Source organism: Anomaloglossus baeobatrachus, chromosome 4 (assembly GCF_048569485.1).
Source record: "Anomaloglossus baeobatrachus isolate aAnoBae1 chromosome 4, aAnoBae1.hap1, whole genome shotgun sequence".
Lineage (NCBI taxonomy): Eukaryota > Metazoa > Chordata > Amphibia > Anura > Aromobatidae > Anomaloglossus > Anomaloglossus baeobatrachus.
In genome coordinates, this window is record NC_134356.1 from 427,537,907 (window position 1) to 427,552,437 (window position 14,531).

The 14,531-nt window shown below is 45.9% G+C and overlaps 1 protein-coding gene across 7 annotated transcripts in view; it reads right to left on the minus strand.

Annotated features, from left to right (window-relative positions):
* The window catches only part of SBF1 (SET binding factor 1), a 209,865-nt gene that overhangs the window by 155,420 nt on the left and 39,914 nt on the right, over positions 1-14,531 (minus strand). The window lies entirely within an intron of this gene.

The following is a 14,531-nucleotide window of genomic DNA, read 5'->3' on the forward strand; positions in this document are numbered from 1 at the left end:
ATTAGAACTAAATATAGCTGTACAAAGAAAATTCCTCACTTGATAACCTCCTTTTCTTAGATAATAATCTTAAATCACAATCCAATAAATAATTGTATGCAGAATAGCACCGTGTTTTTAAAGGGATCATCCATTTCTTCTTTGCTCTTTCACACTATTTAGTGCCTTGCTATTATAAAAAAAAAAAAAAAAAACCTTTTACCAGGTTTTTGAGATCTGATCTAAAAGTTGCCTAATGAAGAGACAACTTTGATTAAAGATATTTCATCAACCAAGCATCATATCTTTGTACAACACGTATGCCTGGATTCAGCGTCCTAGCGCCAGTATGGCACTGCCTTCATTCTGGTGGTTGGTTGCCATAACAAGATTATAAAATAAACATTTAAACATTGTTGTTATTTGTTATAGTAGTGTCCCTGCCGCTAGCCTGAATTGTCCTGCATGTTTTTGAATATTCATTGGGGATCCACCCCTTGGTCAGCAGATGATTGGTGCATCATGTGATCTGCCGCTCTCTGCTGTGCTCCAGTGAATCTTATTGGTCGGAGGCTTCTCTGCAGCCTCATTTGCCTCACACACCAGAAGGCCGTTACAGTCAGCAGTTCACGTTTGTCAAGTGGGTTTTTTTGCCAGGTTTTGCGCTCGCCAAAATATTGCAAGTAGTAATGGGCGGACCCGGACTGTAAAAGTCCGGATCCACATGGCTTCAAAGTTGCCCGGGTGCCAGGCCCGGGATTCCAGGAGTTTGGTCCAGATCCGGCACTCGAGAAATAAGAAAAAAATAAAAAATAAAGTGAAGAATAATGAAGCGAGTGCTTCATACTTTCAAAGTTCCACCGCAGCTGTGCGCTGCTCCTACGGCCTCTGCTCATCATTGCTTATACATATGCACTGCCTTCCCTGCTTTCCTCGCCCACTGGCCGGCCTGGCATCAGTGATAGGCTGGGGGCACGTCAGACTGCAACCAATGTGACAGTCTGCCTGCAACTAATCATAGGCGCTGTCTGACTCATGAAGTAGGCAGCTCATGCTGAGCAGGGGAGGACATCACGGGCGCAGCACATCCTGAGCCGACTCTTCCATGAAGCAGGCCGTTCAGGATAAGCAGAGGAGGACACATCACGGCCAGTTCATGAAGCAGGCTGCGCAGAGGAGGACACATCACAGGCACAGAGATCTACTCCTGCTCACCCCCCCCCACCCCCGCCCCCGCCCCCGTCCCTGTCTAGGTGTCTTCCCCCAGACCCCCGCTTCTATTATAAACAACTCCATGCCTGCGTGGATTTAGAATGTTCAATCTATAGCGGGCTGCATTGTGAACACCCCCCCCCCATCACATGACAAATTACGTCATATCTGGAAGGAGCCCGTACATTCTAGCATCTACCTTTACTTTTAGTGCACAATCTAGAGGCACCTAGCTCCGGAACTGAGTGCATGACCTGGAAGCAGCTTGCCACCATGACATAGAACTTTGGGGAGTACACCGCGCACGCTCCTATCCCTTCCACCAACAATTTTAATCCCCAGATTCTGGTTCCCATAGACTTATATGGGTACCGGATTCTGGACCGGATTTAAAATAAAAAAAATTGAGCAGGGACCCGCCGGTCGAGTTTTTGCGAGTCGGCCCAACTCTAGTTGCAAGCAATGCCATGAATAATCTGATATGTAAAATCTGTGTTCAGGTTACAATATTTGGAATGGGAGACTATAGAGCACATATCATTACAGGCGTAGCAGACATTTATCATGAGCCATACAACAAGTGATCGGTTACTAAAGTTAATCAAATTCATTTTTCTGCCAATGTAAAGCCCTTCTCCTGATAGTGAAGGATTGTGCGCAGCATTCCCCCTGCGAGCTTCCTGCGTACGGGGTACTGTCACATGAACGGTGGAGTGGTCAATGGGCTGCAGCTGACAATCTCTATACAGGAAGAGGGATTTGGCCCCCAGAGGTTCCTGTACATCCCCCACCCTGCATTCTGTCCTGCTCAGCAGAGGAGCTCACACCAGCAGAGACAGGAAACCAGTGCAAGAAAAGACGGGAAAACGAATAACACTGCACCAATGAACGCCTCCTCGTGTCCCAGCTGCCAATTATCAGTGACAAATGGACATGGCGCTAGAAATCTGGTGTCCCCAACCATTTATTACCTAAATATAGCACCGTGCTGAGACTATGACATGTACATGTCGTCCTGGTCACAGCCATTACTGACACCAGCATATTGTCAGTAATCATACTGAAATCATCAGCTAAACCGCCTCATTACTACAATGTGATTTCAGGAGAACGACCTCACCCTATAAAGGGGATGTTACCTTTCAGTTACATTTCTCTATACAAAACAAACAGCAGTGCATTAACATTCTGCAGGTCCATCGGCAAGTTTCCGCAGCGGTTCTCCATGTCTGGCATTGGCTGCGGTGCTGACGGCACCTAAGCATCCCTTAACACTAGAAGTCCCAGAGAGGGGTCATTTCACATTTCTACCATTGGAACCCTATGGAGCTCGAAATTTCTGGGACTTCTAGTGTTAATGGGGCGCTCTGTCTACCCTGTAACTGCGCTGGAGCCACGGTTTTCACAGATTGAGTGTAGCCTTGTCTCCAGGTGCTCTGGAACACCAGTACAAGCCTTGTCATACGGATATTCCCCCTTAATATATAGATTGGCTTGCTAAGCAGAGCACTTCTTTGTTCTGGCACACAGGGTGGTCCTGATGGGGGGGGGGGGCGCACTCTATGACCCCTTTGGAAACTGTACTCAGCCACTGTGAATTTTTACTATCTTAAAATAAAAGGCAAAATGTATAAAAAATAAAAAACCTAAATACCAGAAAATATTTAGCACTGGGCAGAGGGAAATATTTTTGGATGTTCAAGTCAAAGAATTATCTTGAGACAAGACTGCTAACCTTAAACCCACCCTTCCCGGGTCTGTATATAGCAAGTCGCATGACCGGGATAAGTCTGGGCCTTGGCTGTCAAATGCTCATCTGAACTTTATGCTCTCGATCCAGGATTTTATTTTAGATAATGGTGTGATGTGTAACAGCAAAGAACTGGTGTTACTTAGGACTTGGAATCCACAGTATTTTTGGCATTATAACAAACCCAACAAGAGTCTATAGAGCAATTGGCTTAGAAAGCTTTTACTATCGTTCCAATACCAGTCTATTCACACGAGGACAAATACAGTATGGGCATATTTTACACTACCAACTGCTAATAAAAGAGTAACGACAGCCAAACCCCCCAATATAGCTGGTTCAACCAACAGCCAAATACAGGGCTGGGCAAAGTGCGGCCCGTGGCCTACACCTGGCACTCTGAGACAGCTGAAGAGTCGAAAACAGGGAACCTCGGGCCACATAGTGCCCTCCACCACCGCTGCCTGATGTCACTGCTATCTGCATCCTGTGGATGCAGACAGCGTTGAACACATTGGTGGAGGACAGGCCGCTGTATGGGGCCCTCTAAATTCTCCCCAGTAAGGCTGGTTTCACACTACGTTTTTTTAACATCCGTCATGAACGGGTTTTTTTTAACGCAAAAACGGATCCAGTGAAAAAGCGTTTTCATTTCAATGCATTTGCAATGGACTCGCGTCAACATGCGTTCACTTGCATTTGCGTGCGTTATAGTGAGGATCCAGCAACTTTCAGTTTTTTTACTTTTTTCAAAAACACTACTTGGAGCGTTTTTGAGCTGCGTCCAAATACTGCAAATTGCTGGATCCTGACTGTACTGCTCGCAAACGCATGTGAACGCTGGCATGCTGATAGACAGGATCCTGCTTGCTCTACTAAGCATGCCCAGAAACCAGCCTGGCGTGATCAGTCTCTCCCTCCCCCTCCCTTCCCCCCCGCCTGAGAGTGGCGGACACTCGTAACCAAGGTAAATATCAGGTATCCAAGCAAAGCACTTCGCTTATTTACCCGATGTCTACCTTGGGTACCAGTGTCTGCAGCTGTCAGATGCGGGCTCCCAGTCTATCACGTTCAGTTCCCCTCACTCCCGATCACATGCCTCCAATGCCCGCCCATAAACTTCAAGTGACAGGATCCTGCAAAATAACACATGCGTTTGCATGCGTTTTTCTTTGTAAAAACAGAATCCACTTTTACAGCAAAAAAACGTTCATGACACATGTTAATAAAAACATAGTGTGAAAGCAGCCCAAGGCTACTTTCACACATCTGTTTTTTGCTCTGCAGCACAATACAGCGCTCTGCAGAAAAACCGCAACCGTTTTTTTTGCCGCCGGTTGCGGGTTTTTTTGCATAGACTTACATTAGTGCCGTATTGTGCCGCATGGGCTTGCGTTCGGTCCGGTTTTTGCCGCATGCAGCAGATTTAGCCGATGCCGCGGCCGGATGGAACGTTCCCTGGCACGTTTTTTGCTCCGGCAAAAAAAACCGCATCGCGCCGCATCCGGCCGCTGCGGCGCATTTTTCAATGCATGCCTATGGACGCCGGATGCGGCGCGATGCGGAAAAAACGCATCCGGCCGCCGCATGCGGTTTCTTCCACTGCGCATGCTCAGTAGCGTGCCGCAACCGGAAAAAAAACGGACGGGCCGCATGTAAAAACTTATGCAAAGGACGCGGTGTTTTCGCCGCATCCGTTGAATAGGTTTCACAGCCGAATTGAGCCGCACTGCTCAAACCGGATGTGTGAAAGTAGCCTTAGATGATGTAGGCAGAGAGAAGGATCCAGCATGTTCAACTTTGGCCTCACTAGCCTTTTGTTTTCGACAAGATAAACCACTGCCACAGCAGTCTGGCAGCAGCTCACTCAGAGAACAAGGACCACTAGTCACAGCAAGTGCTCCTGTATATGGAGGAAACCAGGCGAGAAAGCTGCTGGATGAAAGCCATTTATTGTGTAAGGAGCACCTTAGACTTCTGTAACTTGGAGCCACCCCAAAAGACCAGAAATGCTAAAGGAGGGAGTGGTGATATTAAGCCCAGTTATCTCCCGGCCTGCTGTTCTAAGGACAGAGGTCATGCTAATCAAGCGTGAACAGTTTTTGATCATACCACTCTGCTTTCTAAGCTCCCTATGATATTCAGGGTCGCTTTCCTGCATGACAAGCACCAAATTCTTCATTCTTACCAAGTTATTATCATCTAGTTCTTTCAACTGCAAAGTGTTTGTAAAAACCAGCAACTTTACAATTTGTTATTAAAAGTTCTCTTTTCTCAAGAATGGAGGGATATTTAATCTTATCGTTTACTTCTTGTTGCCTTGGTTACCAGCCACTAATACAGTCTATCAGAGGTTTCTGGTCTCCGAGGAAAGTAGAACAGGGTAACAAGTGCTCTTCTAAAGATGGCTGAATGTGCCCTCCGATGCTGCAGCGTCATATCACACACATAATTTGGACCCGCGGCCCAATAATACCATATCCGAACTGTCAATCAAGAGCACCCCACCCACTAGCAACAAGAAGCCGCGAGGCTAGGGAACAACGGGCTACTGAACTGCAAAATTAGAAAGCCCTTTAAGTAGGGTTTTCCTTGTTAACCGTGTATCTCTGCTGAGTAAATCACTTTACAGTAAAATAACTGGAAATGTTACACAGACCCATTATAGTTTTCTACCTGGTAAGTTAAAGACCACAGTATAGAGAAGAAGCGGCGCAATCGCGTGTACAGAAGAAGTGGCATTTGAACACAGTCTCTTGTTTCAGAAGGCTCAAAGGCCCCTAAGGCCAGGAGAGAAAACAGCAATATTATTATTGGCACATTGTATTTGGAGGTCCCTGTTAGGCTACTTTCACACATCCGGTTTGAGCCCTGCGGCTCAATCCGGCTGTGAAAACTATGCAACGGATGCGGTGAAAACACCGCATCCTTTGCATCAGTTTTTACATGCGGCCGGTCCGGTTTTTTCCGGTTGCGGCACGCTACTGAGCATGCGCAGTGGAAAATACCGCATGCGGCGACCGGATGCGGTTTTTTCCGCATCGCGCCGCATCCGGCCTCCATAGGGATGCATTGAAAAATGCGCCGCAGCGGCCGGATGCGGCGCGATGCGGTGTTTTTTGCCGGAGCAAAAAACGTTGCAGGGTACGTTCGATCCGGCCGCCGCATCGGCTAAATCTGCCGCATGCGGCAAAAACCGGACCGAACGCAAGCCCCTACGGCACAATGCGGCACTAATGTAAGTCAATGCAAAAAAAACCGCAATCGGCGTTACAAAAGCCGGTTGCGGTTTTTCTGCAGAACGCCGTATTGTGCCGCAGAGCAAAAGTCCGGATGTGTGAAAGTACCCTTACAGGTTATGAATTATGCATCAAGAATTTCAAGTTCCACCAAAACATCTGAGCCTTTGGTAGTTCAAATGAATGAAGACGCAAGCCCGTCCCGTAGTCAGCTGGATACAGTGTGTGAAGGCTAGGTATTAACTTCTGATGTCTCAAATCTTATTTAACCTCTTCACCACCTGGTGATTTTCTATTTTTCATTTTCGTTTTTCCCTCCCCTTCTTCCAAGAGCCATAGCCATTTATTTCTCTATCCCCATAGCCATGAGGGCTTGTTTTTTGCGGGACGTGTTGTACTTTTGAATGACACCATTCACTTTATCATGTGATGCAATGGAAAGCAGGGACAAAATTCAAACCTGTCGAAATTAGAAAAAAAGGGTAATTCTACAAATTTGTTTTGGGGGGGCGGGGGGGGTTATTTACAATATTCACTATATGTCAAAACTGACCTGGCATTATGATGCTTCAGCTCAGTATGAATATGCAGACACCAAACATGTCTAAAGTTCTGTTTTTTTAATTTAAGTGGTAAAAAATAAAAAATTGGAAACTTAGAAGAAAAAATGTTTTGCTTTTTCCAAAACCACTAAATTAATTTTTCGGGATCTGGGGCTGTGTGAGGGCTTATTTTTAGCCGTAACTTTTTTTATTTTTCTGTCAATCTTGCCATATGAGGGTTCCTTTTTTGCGGGACAAGTTGTACTTTTAAATGAAACCATAAGTTTCTCTATGTTGTGTACTGGAAAACAGCAAAAAAAATTCCAATTGCGGAAAAATTGCAAAAAAAAAAAAAAAGTGCAATTGCATGATTGTTTTTGAAATATTTCATTCACCGAGTTCGCTAAATGGTGAAACTGATGTGTGGGTGTGATGCCTCAGGTCGATACGAGTTTGTAGACACCAAACATGTAAAGGTTTACTTTTATCTAAGGGGTTAAAAAAAAAAAAATGTAGAAGTTTGTCCAAAAAAAGTGGCGCACTTGAGCTGGCGTTTTTAATGGTACCATTTTTTGCGCAGATGCTATGTTTTGATCGCCTATTATTGCATTTTGCGCAAAATTTGTGGCAACCAAAAAATGTAATTTTAGCGTTTAGATGTTTTTGCCGCTACGCCGCGTATCAGATTAATTAATTTTATATTTTGATAGAGCGGGCATTTCTGAAAGCAGTGATACCAAATATATGTTTTTGTTTTTTTTTGTTTTAACACTAAATTTTCAATGGGTCGAAAAGGGGGTGATTTGAACAGTTAGGTTTTTTTTAACACTTTTTTTTATATTTTACTAGTTCCCCCTAGGGGACTATAAGAATCAGCAGTCTGATCGCTCATTTATTTCTGCTGATCGCAGCTACACAGCTGAGAACAGCAGAAATACTTACCTCTTGTAACTGACAGCAGCCAGCCAAGTGAAATAGGAAGTGACTAATGCTAGATACAGGAGTCATCACATGACCCTGTGCTACCATGACAACCATCAGCTCACAATGCCAATGGAGCTGGGTGAGTATAGAATTACAGCGATCGGCATTATCACAGGATCCAATTCAAATTGCTTGTTCTCACCCACAAAGCTCTCCACAGTACGGCACCCCCCTACATCTCCACCCTCCTGTCTATCACCCCACCCGTTCTCTACGCTCTGCAAATGACTTTCGACTAACATCCACACTAATTCGAACCTCCCACTCCCCGATCCAAGACTTCTCCCGAGCTGCACGAATCCTCTGGAACGCTCTACCCCAAGAAGTTAGGACAAATCACAACTTACTCAGCTTCAGATGCACCCTAAAAACGCATCTTTTTAGGGCGGCCTATCACACTCCCTAGCCAAACTAAATTCACATAGTCCCTCTACAACATCTCACAACATAACTCCACGTCAAACTCCATGGCACCCAAATACATCTCAAGGTTCTGGGCAACTGGTCAAGGAAACCATTATCTATCCCCCATTTCCTTGAGATGGCTGGATTGCCATTGTAAATAAGCACTTGTACCGTGTCCCCCCCCCTGCATCTCATTGTAGATTGTAAACTCACGAGCAGGGTTGTCTTTTCTTCCATCTAAATATTGTATCTTCTATAACTGTTACTTGCTTGTATATGATCCTCCTGAACTGTAAAGCGCTGCGGAATATGTTGGCGCAATATAAAGATTATTATTATTTAAATGGCGCTGTGACATTTCCGCAGCACCATTTAAGGGGTTAACAGGCACAGGTGGAACGTCAATCCACTCGTGCCTGTGAGGCACACTTGTCAGCTGTTCAAATCAGTTGACATGTGCGCAGATCCCTACCGGCAGCAGCCGATGGGGATTATACTATGACCGCTTAGGACGAACTTTTATTGTGCCCGGTCGTTAAGGGGTTAAAGATAATCTATCACCAGGTTTTTACTACACTATCTGAGATACAGGCATGTGTCACTTACTGGTGTGCTTGTCGTCATTTTCCTAAAATCCCCTTTTTATCTGCTGCAGATCTAGCAGTTCTCTGTACTATGTACACAGGAGGGTGCCAATCAGTGGTGGTGGTGTGGTGATGGGTTATATAGAGCTCATGAATATGCTTTATTTTCTGGCAACAGGTTTACTAGTTCCCTAGTGATAAAATGACTTATCAGCTGGAGGTTGTCAAAACTACAGTAAGCAGCCCAGTGACAGCTGGAATCAGAATTTGTGACATCATTATGCCCTCCGATTTGATGCAAACACCAGGTGATAGATACACTTTAAAAAAAAAAAAAAAAAATTGAGAATTTTGGCACAAAAATTGACCGACTTTTGGTGCATTTTACTCCTACTCCAGCAGCCTGTGAATGAAGACTGGAGCAAATACTAATATTGATGAATTTGTCTTAAGAGCTAAAACCACCTCTAATTTATTTACAGTATATATAAAAAATATCTACAAACATAAACAAGGCAACAACTATCTGCGAGGGCAAAACAGACAGATTCACATGTCGCTACCATGATGCCTTTTTTATTTTCCAGTATTTTCAGACAATTGTAGGACAAATAGAGCTGCGAGTGCAATGTTTGAATATGGCCTAAGAATTCTTTTAGATATGACTAAAACCATGACTAAAAATATTGGACGTTTCCACGCCCTAGCACTGCTCCTACACTAGTGATTGAGCAATTATTTTAGTCATTCAGAAAATATTTATTATATGTACATATGTTCTGTTTTCAATGCCTTTACACAACTTACACTTAAACTGTACATAAATCAATAGTACAAGTGAATAGAAAAAAAATCTTCGAGAAATCTGATTTTTTTTTTCTCCACCTATGAGCCACTTCTCACTTTCCCCTCCAATCTGTTAAACTCAATCACTGTGAGGGAATACAATACAAAACAAAAAAAAAAAGCAGACAAAATGTACTGCCAACATAGCAGGGCTTTAACATATATTCTTTTATCGAGCAAATTCGAGTCTATGAAGAGCTAGTAAGAGGAGAAAGAAGCAGAGTGCAGAGCAGAGAAACAGATTGTACATATTCTAGTTAGCTTATCCCAGTGCTGGGGTTACATTTACACTGCTCAGTACCGCAGTGTAATATCCTAATTAGGGTGTATGTGCTAATAAAGGGGGGAAAAAAGCCATTTTTCTGAGCGTTTAAAGGGAACCTGTCAGCAGATTTGGGCCCTATAAGCTGCGGCCACCACCAGGGCTCTTGTATACAGCATTCTAACATGCTGTATATAAGAGCCCAGGCCGCTGTGTAGTACGTAAAAAGCACGTTATAATACTTATCTAAACGGTCGCTGCGGTGGAGTTGGGTCATATGGGCGTCTTCATCCTCCGGTGTCGGCGCCTCCTCTTTCGGCCATCTTCGTCCTCTTTCTGAAGCCTGTGAGCATGATGTGTCCTACGTCATACACACTCACCGGTCCCGTGCATGCGCAACTACAATACTTTGATCTGCCCTGCTCAGGGCAGAACAAAGTGCGCCTGCGCAGGACCTCAATGCCGGTGAGTGTGTATAACGTAGGATGCGTCATGCACCGCGGCATCAGGAGAAGGAGGACAAAGATGGCCAAAAGGAGGCGCCGACACCGGAGAACGTAGACGCCCATATGACCCAACTGCACTGCGGCGACTGTTTAAGTATTAGGCTATGTGCGCACGTGTGCGTATTATATGCAGTTACGCTGCACTTTGTAGCGCAGCGTAACTGCATGCGTCCTGCGTCCCCTGCATAATCTATGGAGATTGTGCAGGGCCGTGCGCACGTGGCGTCTTAGAGCGCAGCGCTTCGGCTGCTGCCCGAAGCACACGTTCTAAGAAGTGACATGTCACTTCTTACGTGCGCTTTGCCGGCAGCCCCTGCTCTGTCTATAGGGAGAGGCAGCATGCAGAGCGCACGTTCTCTGCCGGCACCATGCGCTTCAGAACGGAGCTTTTCAGCTGCGCTCTGAAGCGCACCTTTTAGGTGCGGTGCAGAGCGCACACAGCCTTATAAAGTGTTTTTTTATGTTCTACACAGCGGCCTGGGCTCTTATATACAGCATGTTAGAATAGTGTATATAAGAGCCCACTGGTGGTGGTGGCCGCAGCTTATAAGGCCCAAATCTGGTGACAAGTTCCCTTTAATTAGTGTGTATGTGCCACTAAAGGGAAAAATGAAAAATTACAGAGAGATTGTGAATGTTGAAATCTGGTGAAAATATGCAGTATATAAATGTACAAACATAGTGATATTCCTCATGTTACCCCTTTAGTGACTTCCAGACCACCATAGACTTTAGACACACTGTCCACATGGACTTTAGTAAGCAGCTTGCAGGACATACGCTGATCCACAAATATCCTGTGGCAGCTCTTCATGGTGCATTTTATCATAGGTAAGGGCATGTCTGCCATATACACGAGTATTCTTTTTGTACATATGTAATTGAGATCATGACCACTGGTGTCTACCATTTGAAACGTGTTACTATTTATATTCATTGTAGTTATATGCACTGCTTTGTCGCCAATGTTCTGTTTTTGCTATATTCTCTATGTTTTTGGCTTACTATTATTTATATGTAAATCTAATTAAAAAATACATTCTAGATCAATTAAAAACTCCTTTATTTGCAAAAAAATAAAAATGGATAATATACAAAAATAATTTCTACACAAAGGGGAACGCAATGTAAAATGTTTTGTAGGGGGTCATTAAAAACAATTTGTCATCACTCGCTCAAAATCTACAGATCTTCAATCCTAAAAATGTCCCTAGGAAAAGAGAACAGCAGGACTTTCTGAGCATAATAAGGCTATGTGCGCACGTTGCGTAAAAACATGCAGTTACGCTGCGCTTTGTAGCGCAGCGTAACTGCATGCGTCCTGCGTCCCCTGCACAGTCTATGGAGATTGTGCAGGGGCCGTGCGCACGTGGCGTCTAAGAGCGCAGCGCTTCGGCTACTGCCGAAGCGCTGCGCAAAAAGAAGTGACATGTCACTTCTTTCCTGCGCTTTGCCGGCAGCTCCTGCTCTGTCTATGGGAGGAGATGCAAGCAGAGCGCATGGAATCGGCGCTCACTACAGACATTTCTGCAGCGATCTAAAGCGCACATGTGCTCTTCAGATCGCTGCAGAAATATCTGCAGGGCTAGTACGCAACGTGCGCACATAGCCTAAGAGCTTCTCACCTGGTTGGGTTGTGCCAGTTGGGCACATCACCATATACACACGAGAGGCAAATGGATGCGACCGAATGAACTAAAATCCTCCAGGGAGATCCCGCACAGCTTGACAAGAAAAGAAAATCCAGGTGATATTCTATCCCGTTGGGAGCGCCTAAGGAGGAATTGCCAATAAAATAATATATATAGGTTTTCTTTTATCAAAGCCAAACGCGTTTCGGCTGTGTCCTGACACCTGAAGAAGGCTGGAAGCAGAAACACATTGTAATTCTGTACCGCACCCGTGTCAGCAGCCGAGCTACTCTGATCCGGAGTGGCTCGAGGGGCCTCCGAACGCGGGGGTCTTGCGGACCCTCGCATGAAGGGAGGGGTATTTACAGGGGAATTGATATAGTTTGTGAAGCCACCCAAGGTGTGTGGTAAGGTGGAGTACCACCGCTGCGGCTGGGAGTACCCGGTGGCGATTGAGTGGGCAGCCAGGTGTTTAACCCCTCCACGGGTAGGGGGGGGGGATGCCCCAAGACTCGGTGATGGTGACAGGGATGTGCCGCTGGGAAGGTAAGGGTCACTTGCGTACTCACTCAGTCCAATAACGGTGACACAGACAACTGTAGTAAACCAAAGTTCTGGACACCGCTGCCGCTGAGGGGGAGCACGTTTGGGTCCCGTTCCTGTTGGTGTTGCTTGTTGATCTGTGACCTTTTCCCGTGGCACCTTGTTTCTTTCTGGTTGGTCCCTGTAGCCTAAAACTAGTCGGGTCCTGCTTCCCAGTGTGGCTAGCTGAGGGAGCTTGCTCTCAGGGTTCACGCTTGGGATTTCTTGGACCGTATTTCTGGAAAGTCCTATCCCTCTCGTTGCGCTAGTACCCAGATTTTGGAGCGGGTGGAGAGTGGATCTTGAAGGCTCCGTTCTCGTCGGGCGAATTGTCAGGTTGCCTGAAGCTACTCCCTGACCGAGGGTCCACGTACCCAGTCGTGCCCTGGTCCCAGCCCGGTGATGGTACAAAGCCGCCGGCTGTCCTCGACAGTTCCGTGCCCCTTGTCACGATCCCCTGCGACCGGGGGTCCAGCTCCTACCAGGCCCAGACCAACGTCTGCTACCTAGTAATTCCAAGGAGCCCAGCTCCTGATCTCCTCTCTCTTCCACCTCCAACTCTACACTCTCCCTTTCTCTGACTGACTGCTGACACTCCTGACCTCCCCTTAACCAACCCCCCAAGTGGGTGACCCTATCCACTCAGGCCGTCCACTGGTGTGTCTGGTGGGTGTGGCGCAGAGTGTTCCTAGTATTTTGATTAGCTGGTTTTGGCAACACCAATTGTTAGGGACCCGTAACCAAGGAGGAGGTGAATATTGCACAGAAGGGCAGATTGCACAATACCCTGTGACGACCTGATAGAATTATGACGCCCTGGCCTAATACAAAAAATGTTAAGTTGGTGATTCTTTCCCTTGTGGGAGTGCCCATCACCTGGATTTTCACTTCTTATCCTAAATCCTCGGGAGCATATCTACTGGAGTGTGGGAGGAAAAGAACACAAGCAACGGGAGAACATAACTCCAAGCACACGTTGTTCTTCACTAAATATAAAGCCCAGGACCCCAGAACTAATACAGGGCTTTTTATATGCCCAAATGGATGAATTAGCTCATTTTTCTTTGAGGGATTATCTGCTCAGATGTTTAGGAATGATACTAAATGGCCACATATAATCAGGGCTAATCATAGTTACATAACATTTTAGTTGCGGCACAGGAGTTGTAGTACCTACCGTACTAGACATTTTGTCTGAGCGGTAACTGTACAGCAGGCAGTGAACTGCCCAAAAAGGCTGCTTGATTATAACATAAATTAACCTTTAAATGCTAGTAATTGCATATAATGTATATAATTATACATTATCTAAACTCAGAGGCTATTAGATTAGGCATAGCTAAAGTACAATAAAGACTGGATAAGGTTTGTACATACGGGGCAGTAAATCAAACAGCACAGACTAAAGCTGGGTTCACACATAGCGACAACGACGTCGCTGTTACGACACCATTTTCTGTGACGCAACAGCGACCTTGTAAGTCACTGTTATCGCTGCTTAGCTGTCAAACACAGCAGACGCAGCAGTGATCATAACAACACGCGTCGCTGTGCTACATGTGCAGAGAGCAGGGAGCCGCGTACACTGCTTAGCGCTGGCTCCCTGCACTCCTAGCTACAGTACACATCGGGTTAATTAGTTGATGCGTACTGCAGCTACATGTGCAGAGAGCAGGAGCAGGCACTGGCAGCGAGAGCGGCGGACGCTGGTAACGAAGGTAAATATCAGGTAACCAGGGAAAGGTCTTCCCTTGGTTACCCAATGTTTACCCTGGTTACAGCTTTCCGCAGCTGCCAGACGCCGGCTCCTGCTCTCTTCATTTCGTCGCTCTCTCGCTGTCACACACAGCGATGTGTGCGTCACAGCGGGAGAGTGACGACCAAAAAAATGAAGCTGGACATTCAGCAACGACCAGCGACCTCACAGCAGGGGCCAGGTCGTTGCTGGATGTCACACACAGCGACAGCGACGTCGCTGCTACGTCACAGAAAATGGTGACTTAGCAGTG